This window comes from Cricetulus griseus, chromosome 5 (genome assembly GCF_003668045.3).
Source record: "Cricetulus griseus strain 17A/GY chromosome 5, alternate assembly CriGri-PICRH-1.0, whole genome shotgun sequence".
Taxonomy (NCBI): Eukaryota; Metazoa; Chordata; class Mammalia; order Rodentia; family Cricetidae; genus Cricetulus; species Cricetulus griseus.
This window is the reverse complement of record NC_048598.1, coordinates 102,720,876-102,738,768: the sequence shown is the minus strand read 5'-3', so window position 1 is coordinate 102,738,768 and position 17,893 is coordinate 102,720,876.

Below are 17,893 nucleotides of genomic sequence, written 5' to 3'. Positions count from 1 at the left end.
CCATCCTCCTACCCACTGACCAGGGCATGCACTCAACCACAACCCCCTCAACTCTCTCATCCACCTTTCGCCAGCCCATCTGACCTTCCAACAATGCATCTATCTACCCATCTATCCAACCTTCCACCCATCTGTCCATCATCCATCCTCCTATCTGTTCACTCCCTCAGCCACGTATCCCCCCATCCTCCTACCCATTCCCTTTTAAACCTAGCTATGCAGATGACTACCCACTCACCATTTCCATTCCAGGAAACCTATCTCTACAGGTATGACTGCATACATTAACTAAGAGATTATTTCTTGTGCAACCACTCTGGGTCAGGCGCTCTTCTGGGGACACAGGGATCTCAAAACCCTGAATCTTGCCTCATGAGCCCATACAGTGCCATGTGCCTTCCTCCCATCCAGTCACAGCTGTGTCCCACACTGGCACATAAGGCTGCTCTTCACTGTGGGAGGGCTGAGAATGCTGTGGATGAATCAGACATGGGCTTCTGCTTGGGATGGCATGCTCTAGTTAAAACCAGCCATCACAACAGTCTTGTTACAGGGGCTCTCTTCTAACAGATACGGATGCCTCGAAGAGAACAGAGTGGGCTGAGCAAAGCCGTTTCAGCAGATGAAATCAAATCAGCCCAACCTGTGGTATTTACGGACTTGCAGCAGCATGACCACGGGTCAATGGTTCTCAGCCCTGGCACAGCATTCAAGTCTCATGAGGTCTTAAAAAAATGCCCCCCTCCCAAGTGCCAGCATTCTATTCTGGCAAATATGCACTCCCTTCCCCCAGAGACAGATGTCCTTCTCCCTCCCCTTGGATACTGGGCCCAAGCCCTTGAGACTTGCTCTGCCAAGTGGAAGCTGGTGGGCATAACATACTGGGCACATGAGAGATCTCTTCTGCCGTGCCCAGCAGAAAAAGGAATTTCCCACAAGACCTGCCTCCTTGCAACCTGAGTCCCAAAAGAATGCACCAGGCTTTTGAGGGGAGGCAAGCCCAGCCCAGCAGGGGGCCCCTATACAGTTGATGAAAACCCCCCTCATCCAGTGGGAGACTGACACCCACTCCCATGCTACGCTATCTTCAAATGAGTAGAACCCTCCATGCCCAGCCCCCAGCTCAGCCTGCAGCTCAGAGTCTTTCCCACCTGCAGATATGGACCTTGGATACCAGTGCTTTGCTATATGGCATTCTTGTGGCTCCAGCTAAGTGGTACCCAGGAGATCAGCCCAACCCTTCTCAGAGAGGACATCCAAATGGCCCACAGCCAAAACACCAAGAGGCATTCACTCCATTAATGTTGAGGGGTTCAAATTCAAATCTAAAGCAACACAACTTCCCCTAACCGACACAGCTCAAATGAAAATGGTGTAAAATGCCAATGCTAGGGAGTGTAAATGAGGGTCACCACAGAGAACATGGGCTACCAGGGATGGTGTGGGGTCATTGCCTCCCCAGCACCAGGAGAAGTGGAAAATGACAAAGCCACTTTGAAAAGTCAATGGTGTTTGCTAAAGTTAACCATACAAATGTCCTAGCAATCCTCTTCCAGTTACATTCCAAAGAACTAGGGGCATGTATAAGTAAAGTTTAGAATATTCAAGGCAACATCATTCATCTAAACCCAACTGAAACAGAACCACGGTGTCTACAAAATTAAATGTGCTAACTAGCACAGGGTGGTGGAGTCATGGAGAGTGTGTACCCATGAAGTGAGCAAGATGCCAAGAACATATATGGTTCACATGTATGTGAGTCACATGTATACACATGATCATGCTTATATCAAGTTCTAGAACAGACTAAACTACCTACAGTGATGGAAGCCAGAGGTTTAGTTCTCTTTGGCAGGCTGTAGCCTGCTGGAGCATTCGGGGACCACAGTGGCGGCAGGTTCCTCGAGTGTCTGCTGCTGAGTATTCTCATGCCTGGGACCATTCACATGTGACTTGTGCACACATATGTCTACATGCACATACTACATTGCTATGACCTAACGACTCAATAAATACAGAAATACCAATCAGAAAGTTCCATGCCTGAGCCCTACCTCAATCCCCGGCACTCAGCGTCCTGGGAGTGTGGTCCAGGTATCAAGCTGTCGATTTTATTTGAAGATGAGCCCAAGCAGGTGGGAGCCACTGGCCAGAAAACACAGACAGGGGATAGGCTGGTATATGGGAGGATACACACATATACCGCACACACATAACATACACATCTAGCGTGTATTTACATGAGGCCCCTTGAAGCAGCTCTGATTAAATGCTTATAGCAGCTCCCACTTGCTCTATGGAGCCCCAGAAAACAAGAGATTTTACTCAATTTTGTGCTCTTCTAAACAGACTTAAAGCAAGGACAGTGGGGGCACTGTCTCTCTCCCATGCAGAGGCCTTCCTGGTACCGTTCCCTTGTGCCTCCCTCTCCAGCCCCTTAAGTCCCTTTCATGCTGGTCTCCCTGGCCTGCCCTCCCCCACTCACCCTCCATCTGCTCTGATACCCTGTGCTCAGTGCCCCCAACCCCCACTCTGCCTATGAAGGAAACTCATGCCCTGGCTTCCTGCCCTTCAAAATCTGATCCTTATCTCTTCACCCTTTTCCTCTCTACACTCTGACCTTTGAACTCAGATACCTGGGTGATACTCCCCAAAACCACTGAGGCTCCCTCCTACCCATGCATGTTCTCCTGGGCTGTGTCTGACATGCCTCCCCCTTCTCTCTGCTCTTAGAACTCAATATTTAAGGCTCCACAGCGAGTATCCTTCTTCCGGAAGTCTATCCTGATTCTGAAAGGAGCCATGGGCTATGGTCAATAAGAACTTGGCAAGGGCTGGTTGGGGGCTCTGACAGAGCAGGCCACAGTGTGCCTCCCAGGCTGAGAAGTGTTCAGTGGCCACCTAGTCTCCCATTCCCTCAACTAATAGACCCCCAAACTTTTCCCAAGCCTCTTCCCTGAGCTGGATGCTATCCACAAGGTATTGCCTTGCAGTAGCCCTCCCATCTCCAAAACTTCTTCTGACTTGACTTCTTGCTCTCACTGATCCTTCCAGAACTCCAAGGACAGTGGCTGTAAGGTAGAGTGCTTGCCCAGAGCCCTGGGGTCCCTCTATCCCAGCAAACATACACACACACACACACACACACACACACACACACACACACACACACACAACTTAAATGGAGCTTCATGCCCCTATGTCATTCACCCCATTTCACAGATGAAGCAATTAAGGTTCAGAGGAGGAGATGGTATGCCTCAGGGAAACTGGGATTGAATCTCAATCCTCCAACTTCAGACCAAATGCTCCTCCTGGAAATTCCAGACATGATGATCAGAGCAATAGTGCATATGTGGGTTTTAAGCAGGTGAGCCATCTCCTGTCCCAGACCTGCATCCCGGAGGAAGGCCAGGGTGCCAAGACCCACTGGGAGACCACCTAGGATAGGATCAGCCATTTCCCAGGGAGAGTGGGTCCATGGGCCCGCACTGGCCAAGCCCAGGGCATGCTGTGGTGGTCCAGAGCTGGTCAGCCCACATGCAGGCTTGTCCCAGGGAATCTAAGCCTCCCTTGAGCCCCCTCCTGCCCTCTGAGGTGCCTTCCATGTTGATCCCCAGAGTCCCCTCCCAGGTGGCCACTGTAAAGTGGTGGAGGCAGCTGTTCGGAGGACTTGAATCAACAGATAGAGGTTGCAACCGGGCTTCAGTTTCCAGTCTGTGAAATGGGCCAAGTGTGGATCCCAGTGGACTGTAATGAGGAATAAGACAGCATTGAAAGACAAGCCTTCTCTCCTGCTTGTCCTCCAGCCTCCTGTGTGACTGTGTGTGGTACTGGTGGCCATGGTAGGAGGAGACAATGCCCTGGGCATCCTATGAAGAAACAGGGCTGAGTGGGCCCGGCTAGAAGGCAGCCATCTGGTTGCACCCAGCCTCTCTGGCCAGGGACGTGGGTCAGGTGTGAGGGGAGAAGTGCTGTGTTCATAGAAGAGCTTAGAGGTCACTTCTCATCCGCCCTCTACACTGCTGGCCATCCAGATTACTTGCAATGGACTTACCCGCCTATAGCATCCATAAAACGGTTTCACATTCCTGTCCAAACTCCAGGACCTCATTGAAATTCAGGCACACAGTAGGTACTTAATAAGTGCAGAATAAACAGTTCAACCAGAATAAGGTTTAATTCCCTGGAAGGCCTGCGGGTTGCTGGGCTGGGGACCCCTTGCTACCTACTCTAGCCTTGCCCTGCCCTCTGCTGACCGTGTCAGGGATTGCAGCCTACTTATTCACTAGCAGGCCTCATCAGGCCTGTGGAGTCAATGCTGTGGAGCTACAGCCTTGGCCTGTAGCTGTGTTTGCAGGATATATGATATTATTATTACAAATGTGGAGGACATCATCTGACAAACATCCAGGGCCTGGAAGAATATGAATATGATTTTCAACTCTCTGGAGGCAGCCTCCACCTGCTCCTATCCATTCAGGACCTGCCCTGGCTGGCAGTTTTCAGAAAGGCCATCTGATGGTTTTACCTTCTTCTTGGCTCTCCTCCGTTTAGAATGAGGGAGGGTTGGGCGGTGGTGGCACACACCTTTAATCCCAGCACTCAGGAGGCAGAGTGAGTTCAAGGCCAGCCTGGTCTACAGATTGAGTTCCAGGACAGGCTCCAAAGCTACAGAGAAACCCTGTCTTGAAAAAACCCAAAATTAACAATAATAAATAATAATAATAATAATAATAATAATAATAATAATAATAATAAATGAGAGAGGGTCAAAGTGAAAGGCTCACCAAGGCTGCCTTCTCCTCTCATGAAAAGGGTGGCTGTGAGCTCCTAAACCTGATGCAGGGCTGGTGTCCATTCTCCCAAGTCCCCCAGACCTTCCATCTTCTAGTTGTTCTAGACCTTGGGGGACCACCTGTCTGGGCTTCCTTCTCCTTGTAGTCCCAGCTTCACTCTGTACAAGGTAGCCATCTGCACAGGACAGCGGGGACCCTAAGGGGGTTCTTGAGTTACATAATAGTGCAGGGCACGCGGCAAGCACTGTGTGTGGTTTTCATTTGGGGGGGTCACACATCCACTGGAACCTGAGTGTGGGTGCCGGGCTGCCGCACTGAGCTCCTGAGCAAGGCCACGGCTCTGAGCCAGGTGTCACTTCAGAGATGTGCTGCCACCCAAAGAGAAGGCTCCCTTGGCACCAGTGTCCACCATCATGTTTGTTGCTGATTGAAGCACATCGGGAGTCAGTGGTAAGGGTTCTGTTTTTCTGTCTGACAGTGGGGAAACTGAGAAACACCTAGAGAGGCAGTGACGAGGACAGGACTAGAAGGCTGCATCTGACTTCACACCAAACTTCTGTCTCACATGGCTAAGGGAAGCCACCATCTGCTTCTCCTTTTCCTCTTTGCACTTTTACGTGTGTGTGTGTGTGTGTGTGTGTGTGTGTGTGTGTGGTGTATGCATGTGTATGTGTGTTCACATGTGTGGGTACAGGCAAGGCGTGTGTGTGTGTGTGTGTGTGTGTGTGCATATAAGACTGAAGGTGACATTAAGTGTCTCTGATTTATTGAAACAGGGTCTCTCAATGAACTCAGATCTATCTACCTTGCTCCAGAGATTCCATCAGCGTCCTCTGTGCTGAGATTACAGACAGCTTCCATCCCAACTCCAGTCCTTATGGCTGTGTTGCAAGTGCTTTTCTTACTAAGTCATCTCCCTAGCACCCTTCCTGATGCTATTTAAGGTTTTAGGAGAGGCTGGGGACAAGAATAAAGACTTTATTTTTAAAAGCTTGTCTATAAGTGTATACTATATGTGCATATATAATAAATTTATATTCACAAATGTGTGCCTTCATGTAATACATACTATATTATATACATATATGTATGTGTGTATATATATAACAGTCAGCTCTCTGAATCTGTGGAGTCTGCATCTGTGATTTCAATGAACTGAAGTTTAAAATATCCAGAAGAAATGTTCAAGTAATGGTGAACACCTGTAGATAGTATTCCTAGAACATGTACAGATATTATTCCTGTCATTAGCCCCTAAACAATACAGTATAACAACAACCCATGTGGGGAGCTGTGGGCAACCCCATGATGGCTTCAAAGAGGATGTGTGTAGGTCTACATAAATACTACACATCTTCCCTAGGGGCCTTAAGCACCTTGGATTTTGCTATCTACAAGTTCCAGGAACCCATCCCAGCAGACACCTAAGAACAACTTTATATAACACTCACACACACACACACACACACACACACACAGTATATATATATAGTATATATATAGTATCAGTTAATTTATAGTGAGAGTTTCAAGGTCTCCCAAATGTTCCAAGACCCGTAGCCTCGGATGATCTTGAAAACAGGCTGCTTGGGCTAGCCTGGGACTGAGGAGGAAGTGGAGAGTTACTGGGTTGTTTCTGTCTTGTCCCCCCCCCTATATGTAGCTTTATTCTTTTCAATGTTCCTCCCACCATCATCACTCCTCACTCTCCAGCAGTGGCTCTCAGCAGTGGCCTGCTCTCCTTGCCTGGTCCTGATGCTCTGAAATCTGAACAGTAAAATCCACACTTGTGGCTGTGGACAGTGCTCAACCACTGTCCTGAGAAGAATCCTTTGACCTCAGTACCTGTGCTGGTTAGTTTTTGTCAACTTGACACAAAGTAGAGACACTTGGGAAGGGGGACTCGCAATTGAGAAATTGCCTCCATCAGATTGGCCTGAGGACATTTAATGGATGAAAGGGGAGGCCACCCCTAGGCAAGTAAGTCTGGGCCATATAAGAAAGCAAGCTGAGCAACCCAGGGACGAGCAGGCCCATAAGCGGTATGCCTCCATGACGGGTGCTTCAGTTCCGCCTCCTCCGTGATTGGTGCTTCAGTTTCTGCCGTCCAGTTCCTGCCCTGAGCTCCTGCCTTAGCTGCCCTAGATGTTGGACTGTGATGCGGAAGCCTAACAAGCAAACCCTCCCAGCAGGACACCCAGGAAGCTTTCAGTCGATGTCTTTATCACAGCAAGAGAAAAGTAAACCACATTAGCCCTGGTGAGTATTCCCTGCCTATTGTACAGAGGGGGACCGGGGCCCAGAATGAATGGCCAAAGGAGCATCTACCTGTCCCTTTTGTCATCAGCTCCTCTCTTGGCCCTAAATGCTGAGGGCAATGGCAAGGATCCCTATAAGCGGCTCTTCACCTCACCCTTCTCCATCCTTGTTGCTGCCCTAGCTAAGGTTAGACCTGGGTCAAAACCCCAGGGTGGGCCTTTGACAAGTGTATTAGCTGCTTTTCTGTTGCTAGGATAAACTGCAAACTAGTGCTCTGAACTCTGAGCCCATCCCCAGAGATGCACTTCCTCCAGTATAGAGGAGTACTTCCACCATTGTCCACCCCACCCCAAATGGTGTCACCAACCAGGGACCAAGTCTCCAAATTCATAAACTTATGTGGGACATTTCTCTTTCACCCAGGGACAAGGCTGAAAGGTCTCTGGTGTGGAGGTCTTTATATAGACATCTGTCCTCACAACATAACAACCATTTGATCATTTCTGTCAGAGGAGAAGGAGTTGGTTACTTACAAGAGACATTCCAGATCCACCCTGTTGACCTGCCTTCATAGAAGAGGGGTGACCCTCACCTCAGATATCAGGTCAATCCTCCTTGTACCTTCCTCCTAGCTGTATGCAACTCTGCCAAAACTACACATGGTCTCATGGTCTCAGGAGGTGGTAGAGCAGTGGGTTGTGACCGCTATGGGGTGGAACGACCCTTTTCTAGGATTTGCCTGGGACTATTGGAAAACACAGACATTTATATTACTATTCATCACAGTAGCAAAATTGCAACTATGAGGTAACAACGAAATAGCATAGGAACCAGAGCATGAGGAACTGTATTGAGGGGTCACAGCGTTAAGAAGGCTGAGAACCACTGACAAAGCATACAGCTCTAGTCTAATAGACTGTGGAAGATTAACAGAAAGGGACTCCATCCACACAGCTTCAGGAAGTCCATGCTAGAGTGAGACTTCCTGACGGTGTGGCTAGGAAGACCCCCTCACCCATGTTCTGTAAATGACTTATTGGTTGCCCAAGACGGACTCGGGTGGTCGTGCTTTGATCTGTTGTTGGAGGCCTCTCTGGAGTGAGGAGACATTTGTTGGTGCCTCTCCAGGAAAAGCACATGGAACAGGTTTCACGGCCCCTAAGCACAGCCCACTCAGCTGCTAGTCTCAGACCCTTGATCACAAGCAAGCTTGTGACTTTGGGCTATCACACTCTGGGGATTCTGAACCTTGGTCAGTGGTTGTATGGGGAAGATGTGTTATCATCGGCTCCAGGCTAGAGAGTACAGGCAACACCATCACACAGGACTCTTTCTCCATTTGTATGGAGGGGAAACTGAGGCCCAGAGAGGTCACTCAATGGGGGCTGATCTTGTCCAAAGCTGACCTTGCCCTCACTCCACTCCCAGACCAGAGGCTTATTGTACAGAAAGGGGAAACTGAAGTTCTATCTGGAATGGAATACCCTGCCTTCCTTGTGCTTGTGACTTTCCCCAAGCCATCTGGAATCCTAAAAGGATGTCTTGATAACGTATTTATTTGAGGTCTGGGGTCCATTGGTTAAAACCACCTCAAAGAGACAGTAGGAAAGAGGATGAGAGTGGGGTGTGGGAAGTGGGGATGGCAGAAAGAAAACATACTTTGCTGGGGTTTGTGGCAAATACCGTGTTCTAAGGAATCAACCCTTCACAGGGCTAAAGGCCACCTGAGGCGCTGCTGTGAGCAGCAGCTAACAGGACTCCAGGGAGCCTGGGTTCCCTCTTATTCTCCCAGACCCTAAACTGTTGCCTCTCCAGGGCCAGGAGGTCACCTTTGTCTCAGACAGGGTGGAGGGCCCCTCCCCTGCCTCCAGGCCCTGCAGGGACTGGCCTGTGTCCCAGGCTCTATCCTTCCACTGCATCCAGACACATCAGTGATGGCTCAGTCCACAGGGCTAGACACAGGTCCAGGGCCCTGACCCAGTTTCTGTCTCTAGAAATACCAAGTTCTGCCATCTGCCAGCAGCGTGAAGTGATGGTGATGGGTGGCAGGGTTGGCCACTCCTCCCTCTTGAGGCAGCCAGGGACTCTGCAGCTCAGAAGAGGAAAGCCAGGGAACAGGCTGAAGACATTTCTGTGTCTCCTTCAGGAAAACTCAGATCTCGTCTGTGGGCAACACCCGGAACCTAAGGATGCCACGAAGATGCCAGGGGAACCCTGCTGGGTTCACGGAGATACCGACCACCACAGTGCAAGCCTGAGAGCTGCTGGAGCTGTGGCTGTGCACATGAGCTCTTGACGTTCTGAAGTTTAGGTTTCAATCTTAATCCCAGTGCCTCATCACTGCCCAGCCTCAGACAAGACCCTTAACCCCTTGTAGCCTCAGTTTCCAAATCTTGCAAAGGGGAGTTAATGGTCATTTCACACTTGTGGTGGCCTTGAGAGGGGTCAGGAGAATGATTCACTCATATTAAGTTTTTGATGGATACTGTCTAACATGGACTGAATTGTTCATCACTGTAAAATCATTCCAGGCCCCCAATTCAGAGGAAGAAGACAACATTCCCAGTTTCTTCCTTGAGGATCCCCACACTGATGGCTAATACATACCAGGTGCAGCCTACTTGTGCCAAAAGGGACCAGAAAAACGGGATGGTTCCTTCTGGTGGGCATGCATCCGTGTTTTGAACAAGAGTGGATAATGACCACTATGGCTAAGGTCAGGCTGTGACTGGTAGCCTGCCTAAGCTCCTGTGAATTCCCTCAAACCCTGCCTCACAAGGACTCCTTGAAGAAGGAGAGTTTTCCTGCCCCAAGCAGGGCTTTGTCACATCTCTGCTGTCCCTTGATGTCACCTGCCTGTTCATGTCAGCCCATCTCCCTGGCTTCACAAGATGTTGCCTGAGATAAGACTCCACCTGCCTCCCCTATGCTCATGCTTTTCAAGTCTGTTCCATCTCCCCCAGTCCTGGGGTGAGCACTCCTCCCTGCAGCCTCCATGGGGGCTTCCCTTCTCCCTCCCACCGCAGGGAGTCTGTCCTTCAGCAGCCCCATCCTTTCCAAGCCTCATTTCCCTTTGTCCTAGCTCTTCCTCACCTGGAGACCCCTGGCTTTCTGTGATGACATTCCATCTGCCCTTTCCAAGACCATCGCCTCCTCAGATATGGTGTGTGTGTGTGTGTGTGTGTGTGTGTGTGTGTGTGTGTGTGTGCATGATACTTTTGCATCTCTGCATCCCATAATTATTTTTAGTCTCATCTGTGTAACATTTCTCACTCCACACCCTCTTCTAACCCTGCAGAAAGGGCAGTCAGAGCCCATGACACCTGGGTTGTCATCCGCTTCACATTACTGTTTGTGCACAGCCCTCTTCATGCAGCAGACACTGAGTCCTCAGGAAAGCATCTATCATTTTCTCAGCCTGGAAGCATTTTCAGACGTCACCTGTCTAACACAGACATTGCCGGAGAACCTATATAATAAATAGCATCGCTCCTTTCACACGTCCATGTTTAGAAGCACACAACAGAGTGACCCTCTAAGCTGGAGTCCTCCAGGAGAACAGCTATTGTGCATGCAGAGTGCTGGTTTCCTGCCACCAGACCCTAAGTCCCCAGCATGTGCAGAGCTGGCAGAGGGAGAGGCATGGGCACAGTTTTTCTACAGTCTCAGTGAGTTCTGAAGCGGCAGGTCCCAGCCCGCCCAGCAATTCTTTTGAAAGTGGCTGTGACCAAGTCGAAAGCATGCATTACCTGTGAGGTTCTGCGGCAGGGGCACAGGTCTGGGCAACAAAGAGATTTTCTTGACTGTCTGAACTCAGAACATGCTCCCTGAGTTTGCCTCCTGTGCCGGCCCTGAGCTTGCAGCCGCTGTGCCAGGCAGTTCTGAAACACTCTCCTTTGAAGCAGGGAGTTTATTTCGGGCCCACCGCATGACCGAGATGTCAAGCCAAGCTATAAGATGTTATGACTCTCAGATTTCCCTTCTGAAGATTACACCGAGGAAGCTGTGATCCCGCCTTCCACTCCTCTGGGGGGGGGGGCGCACAGGAGACAGGCTCCCGCCTCAGAGAGCATCTCGGGCTTCGGCCCTCACGTGATGTCATCATTTGTGATCCTTGACATGGAGGCCATATATGGGTATGTTTCTAGAACTACCCAGGCGGGAGCTAGAGAGGAGGGAGATGCAGAGAGACAAGACGGAGAGGGAACACAAAGAGACACAGAATTGGGAAAGAGAATAAGAAGCCAGGGAGAGAGTAGGGGTGTGTAAGAAGAGCCCAAAAGTGGAGGCACAAAGGAGGACTAAATGAGGGAAGCTAAAGGGTTCTACACAAGACCCTTGAGAAAATCAAGGCTCAGTGTTGGGCATGCAGCAGGTGGCCAAGGCTAACATTTGGGGACACCAGCTACCCAAAATTGGATGCTGTGGGGTGGATCCAAGGGACACAGGGTGAGACACAAGCCGACAGACCAATGAGCACGCAGCATCAGGACATCCTGGACAGGATCAGCCACAGAAGGGACCTACTACCCCCAGGTCTGGGAAAGAGTATCTTCATTTCTGGAATAGGTAGTCTAAGAAAGAAGCTGTTCCCTCTTGTCCTTTGGATGTGTGGTGTCCTTAGCCATATACTTAGCAATAGGAGGCAGAGGAAGTGATTCCTGGAGACCTCCAAAGCTAGACAGAGGACAATTTGTAGTTGCCATGTTGTGAGGATGACCCCGTATGCCACAACCAAGAGCCCAGGCAGAAGGACCACTGAGGGATAAGAGAGTGGACAGGGAAGGTGATGGCTATGGACAGTGAGTGAGGATCTGTTTAAAAGTGGGTCCTACTCCACCTCCAACAGATACCCCAGCCAATGCCAGGGATAAACCACCTAGGCTGACCTTTCACACACCCCTGGCCCTCATAATCCCAAAATGGGCCAGGTGTGGTGGCACATACGTTTAATCCCAAGCACCCCAGAGGCAGAGGCAGGTGCATCTTTATGAGTTCAAGGCCAGCCTGGTCTACAGAGTAAGTTTCAGAACTGCCAGAGCTACCAAGTGAGACCCTATGTAAACAAACAAACAAAAACAAGAATCCAAAACCAAACAAAATCATGGAATGGAAAAGATGGTATTTTCATGTCTCCGAGGCCTGTTGCTTCTAAATTCAGGACCAACTTCAAGTGTCTACTGAAAAGTCAGCTTCCAGCTCGGGAGGTTTCTCTACTTTGCTTTTGACAGTTTCATATGTATATGCAATGTGTTGGGCTCAGGTTGCTCAGCAGGGAAAGGTATAGGCTGCAAAAGCCTGTCTCAAAAAGACAAACTAACAAAAACCAGGGTTCAACTTCATTCTCTTTGCTTATTTGTGGTAGGAAGTTGTTCTCAATCACATCACAGGGCAGAAGCTCCCTAGTCTTAGGGGTGTTGTATGTAAGCTCTCCAACTGGAAGGGCTCTTGGATATTGTGTCCAGAGCCCTTGTTTCCCAGTTGAGACCCAGGGAGGTGCTGTGACTCCTCTGAGCTCACTCATCAAAGGGCATAACATACACATGCACACACACACACACACACACACACACACACACACACACACACACACACACAGTGTGGCCCATGGACTCAGATGCCAGTGTCCTACAGTGGAGACACTCTTGTGACGTAGGGAGGGGCCTGGACTTTGGGTACCTACTCAATATGGAAGACAGGCAGTATGGCCCAACAGAAAGAAGTATACTAGAGCAGGGCTTGACTACCACAACTCTGATTTCCCAACCCAGTTCAGCTGACTTGTACCCCCAAGTGTTGGCAATGGTTCTAGTTACTCCATACCCTGTCCAGCCTGTGGGCTTTCCTGTCTCTGAATATTAGCCATTTCTGTGGACATTACTGGTGATATGTTGTCATTTTTAAACTGTGTGTCCCTGATGAGTAATCACACTGAGCATCTGATGGCCTGGACTAGTGATTTCTGACCATGGTCCCCAACACCAAGTAATATCCAGGAGTAGCTCTAGCAGCCATCTTTCAGAGGACACTAGGGGTATAATGGGGACAGATGCAGAAACCATAGACAAGTCAGCCTGTAGAAGAGCAAGAGGAAAGGCCTCTAGAAGGCCCCAGGACCCCCTTGGAACATGCGGGATTTCTCTTGCAGGACCCAAAGGAATAGTGAAATTTAAAACTCAGTGACCCTTTTCTGCCAGTGACCCCCGTTCCAGGATGGAAGGAACCAACATGCAGGGAAGAAGACCCAGGCAGGGGCCATGAGAACTGGTCTGTGACAGTGCCAAGGCTCAAGGATGACGTCAGCCTCAGAGTGGAACATTGTAGCTAAATTAAGCACCCTGTAGCCTGATGTCCTGGCTTCAGCTCTTGCTACCTCGATAGAAATTTATTTTGGTTTCATATAACCGGGATGAAAAGAAACAAACAAGGGCCCGGGCCTGGCTCTATGTTTAGAAGGGAGGCCAGGAAAGCACACAGGCACAGGCTCAGTCCTGGGAGGGAGGAGGGGGCACAGTGAGAGGGGTTGAAGGAGGGAGCACTAGGGTACCCAGAGAGGGAGCTCAGTTTCCCCATGGAATGGCTGCCAAAGGAGCACTATGGTGTACTCCCCACAACTGCTCAGGAGTGTACTAGACTAGCTTTACACAGACATGACCATCCTCCCTGCTGGGACAAAAGCCCACTGCACTATCAGTTTCCAGCACGGGCCTGGCAGCAGATAACCCCAGCCCATTCTTAGCTTGGGGACCCAGCTGCAGCCTTGTTGTCTGAGAGCAGGGGTGAGATCATACCCTTGACTGTTGGGGGATTCAGCAAGATCTCAGAGCTCAAGATGCCCCAGGACTGAGCAGGCAACGGTCTGGCCATGTTTCTTCCCAGAGCCACCTACAGAAGAGAAGTCATCTCCCACTGCTCATGGATCAGAGGGCTAGGGCAGTCAGGGAACCTGGGTGGGGCTGAGTTATTCCAGAGGCTGCTGGTCCTTCCGGCTGGCCAAGTCACTTGGCCCCCTGTGAGGTTTATCTCATGATGCCTGAGCCACCCTGGGGAACTCAAGGACAAAATTAAACCCAAAGCAGCCCACGGGCCTGAGCTAGCTGCTGGGGACAGGTTTCCCACACACAAACACACACACACACACACACACACACACACACACACACACACACACACACACACACAAATATGTTCCAAACAGAGCTGGGAGCCCTCCATTGCTCACCAGCTGGAGGTCCCAAGCAAGAGCAGAATGTGAAGCTCCTTCCCCTGGGACTAGGTAGGCTGCGTGGGATCCTACTGGGTCTGCTGGACACAGCAGCTCCTGCCACCACTGCTTAGCAACATGGGAACATTCTCAGACACTCCTGTATAACTCAGCTGGGGGGAGGGCCAGAAGGCAGAGATCTATCTAGCCACCATGGAGCCACACTTGCAGGGACCAAGTTCCGAACATGCAACTGTCACTCACTTGGCACCTCTGTGGGGACAGCCAGTTGTCAGGCAGCTGCTGTGGGTTTCAGATTCCATCCTCAACCTTGTGCCCCAGGGAGCCTAGGGGGCTGGAGATGCAGCGCCCACCGTGGAATATCAGACAGACATGATCTTCTGTGGAAGGCTTGCCAGGCTGCAGATGCTATGCTGGGTCATGGGTGTGAAGTTGGACTTGGGGCCTAGGGAAGGGCCAGAGATTTTGATGTCCTGAAGGTGGAGCAAGATGCTTCCATTTTGGACCCCTTCTGGTGCTGTGAGGGAGGTGTTGTCATTGCGAAGTCACGAGAGAGGAACCCAGGCCTTCTGAGGACCTTCTAGAACCAGCCATGACGAGCCCCAGGCTTGTAGCCTCCATTCCACAAGGAATGACACCCTTGTTGTGAGGAAGGGAAACTGTAAAGGCAGAGGATTTCCCAGCCCTGGCAGGAGCCTCAGCTCTGGTCTTCTGCTGGGTGTTCCTAACACTCCTAAATAATTGCATTGTGCTGCAGACTTGGAGACCAGAGTTGAACAAATGGGCAGGACCCTGACCACACAGCAAGGCCAAGAGATGGCTTAGACTTCTGCATCTGGGAACTTGGAAGCTGTCCTCCCTGGCCACCCATAAGCCTTTGGGGGTGTCCATGTTGTGGGTGACTGTGAGCTACCTTTAAGTTCAGACAATCTGAGTGCCAATGTTACTGTACCTTGTTTCCCACACAGTCAGTCAATCTTGGGGCCATTCCCAGCACAGAATCATTTGTAAGGTGATGGCTGTTGGTGTCTCTGTGGAGCCCAGTGCCTAAGAGCTACAACCCTGACTCTATCTGCTAGATACAGCTCTTGCTAGCTGTGTGATCTTGAACAACTCTCTGAGCCTTGGTTTACTAGTTTACAAAAAGAGGGGGAAACGATAGTACACACAGCTTATACGAAGATTGCAAGATTTAAAATTTACATATATAATGCCCTTAAATATTCTATATATGTATATATGATATATACATATGCACATAGTATGTGCATATGTTATGTACACATGATTATTATATTATACATGTATAATGTATGAATGCACATGTTTACCCCTTAGAATAAAGACAAGTGTTGAGTGCTTGGACTCTCCAAGCCCTGTGACAGTTGCGTAACTGGACGGCTCATGGAAAGTCTTGTAAACCAGCTCTGAAGGTCACCGATGGCATGACAGCAACGTGGAAAGACCACACAGCCAACCAGCTGTGATCATCATGGGGGCCTTCTCAGAACAGGAGGGGGACCCAAATAGGTCTCAGCCTCGCTGGGCTCAGGCCCCATTAGACACATGCCGAGCAAGCCTGGCTGACAAACCTCGAGCATGGGCTTCTCATTCTTCAGGAGAAAACAAAAAGCTATCCAGAGCCTCTAGTGTACAGGAGAGGGGGTAAAGGGGCAGGCTATGAAATAGTAAGTCCCTTGTTTTCTAAACACACCAGTTCTCCATCTCTCTCCTGGCTTGGGTGGTCACCCTCTTTCCTGTCTAGGATATACAAACTTACAGTAACATAGTATGTAAGGCACCTGACACACCGGGAAGTCCTCCAGTCTAACCCAGGTGTCTGTCTTAGCCCTTCTGGAAAGTTCTGTGTGACTCTCCTCAGACCCTCCCCCACTGGGAGAGAGAGAAGGTCCCCATAAACTACGGGGGTCATGGCAGTGTACACTTGTTGACAAATGCTACAGAGGCTGAGGCAGGAGAATCATGAATTCAAAACCAGCCTGGGCGATACCTTTCAGGACTAAACAAGTGACTGGATAGTAGAGGGCTTGTCCACTACACTCAATTCCCAGAGCCACAGAACAAAACCAGAAGTGGTCCTGAACTCAGGCCTGAGAACAGCAGAGCGGCTGCCTGCTGCTATGGCCACATTCACAACCATCAGCATTCTAACTGTAACAGTTAGCAATGGAATCAAGGCTCCCTGGCCATTTGGAATATTACTTTTCAATGCTGGGATGGCAGATTATTGCTCCTTGTTTCATGACTATCACTGAGCACAGCTCAGTTGGCATTGGATGTGCCATGTACCCCTATATCCTGGCACTCTTTCCCACTTGTGCACACATGGTCTCCAACATGACCCAGTTAAAGTTCGATGATCTCTGGTTGGAAAGAGGTGTTGCTTCCCTGTCCCCAGGGCAGAGGTGATCTGTGCACTTCCCTGCCTGCCTAGGCTCAGGTAGCACAGAGGCTCCGCCTCCCTGACTGTTTAACCAGCTAATAGCAGAGGCGAGTGTCTTTCTTTTTCTCTCCTCCTTCCCACCCTTCCCCCTTGCACTTTTCCTGATGCCACACAGGCCAACCTCCCTTCCGAACTGCACTGTCATAGTTCCTGGCCTGTCCCCGCAGAGCGTGACCAGGCACACAAGTCCTGGCATGATGACAGCTGGGGCATACTTGAGAGTGTGGCTATCCTGATATACATGTCAGACAGGTTCCAAGGACCAGAGCTGACTCTGAGTTGGTGCAGAGCCTGTTCTGGGACCTTCCTGGCTGCCCAGCTGGCTGCTTGCTCTGTGTCCTGCCGTCAGGTCCCTGGCCCTATATTTAGTGTCACTCCCACCCCAGCAGGATCAACTATCTGTTGTGCCACATGCCCCAGATCATCTCTTGGCTGCAGTGTCCAGTGGCCTGGTTTCTGACCTAGGTATCTGTTGGGCACAGGGACTACTGTGTCTTGAAGCAAAGGCTGCTCCCAGAGGCAGATCCCAGCTGATTGCAAGGGCCTTGGAGGCCTTGGGTCAATGTAATAACTTCCGCTGAGCCTCCACCTTTGCCCCACCTGCCTGGCCCTTATTGCCCATGGGCCCAATGAGGACATCCAGGGCAGTGACTACTTGAGGCTAGCACCCAATGAATGTAGCTATTATTATTTTTATCCTCAAAGCATAAGTCAAATGTCACCAGCCCTACTGGGAGCCAGACGCAGTGTCAGCTGCTGGGATGTTGTTCCTACCCAATCCTGTAGAGAGCAGAGGCAAATGAAGGAGGGACACAGACAAAGAGGTGGAAAGAGGGGAGGGGAGGGTTAGGCTAGAAGGGAGAAAGAAGGGGAGTGGGGAGTCGAGGAAAAGGGCTGATGGAAGTGAAGATGGAGAGGAGGAATATGGAAGAACCCAGGAATGGATGGAAGAGCCTAGGGAAGGGAACCGGATGCTTTCTCATGGGCTGTCTTAATCTTGGCAGATAATTCTGGGTACACATGGGTTATTCCAGCTTGTGGGCTGCAGGCTGGTCCTATTGCTGCACCATGGAGTTCCTGGCTTCCTCTCAAGGTTGGGTGTAACCAGAAGGCAGGGGTAGAGCTGCGAAGTCTGGGTCATGTGGG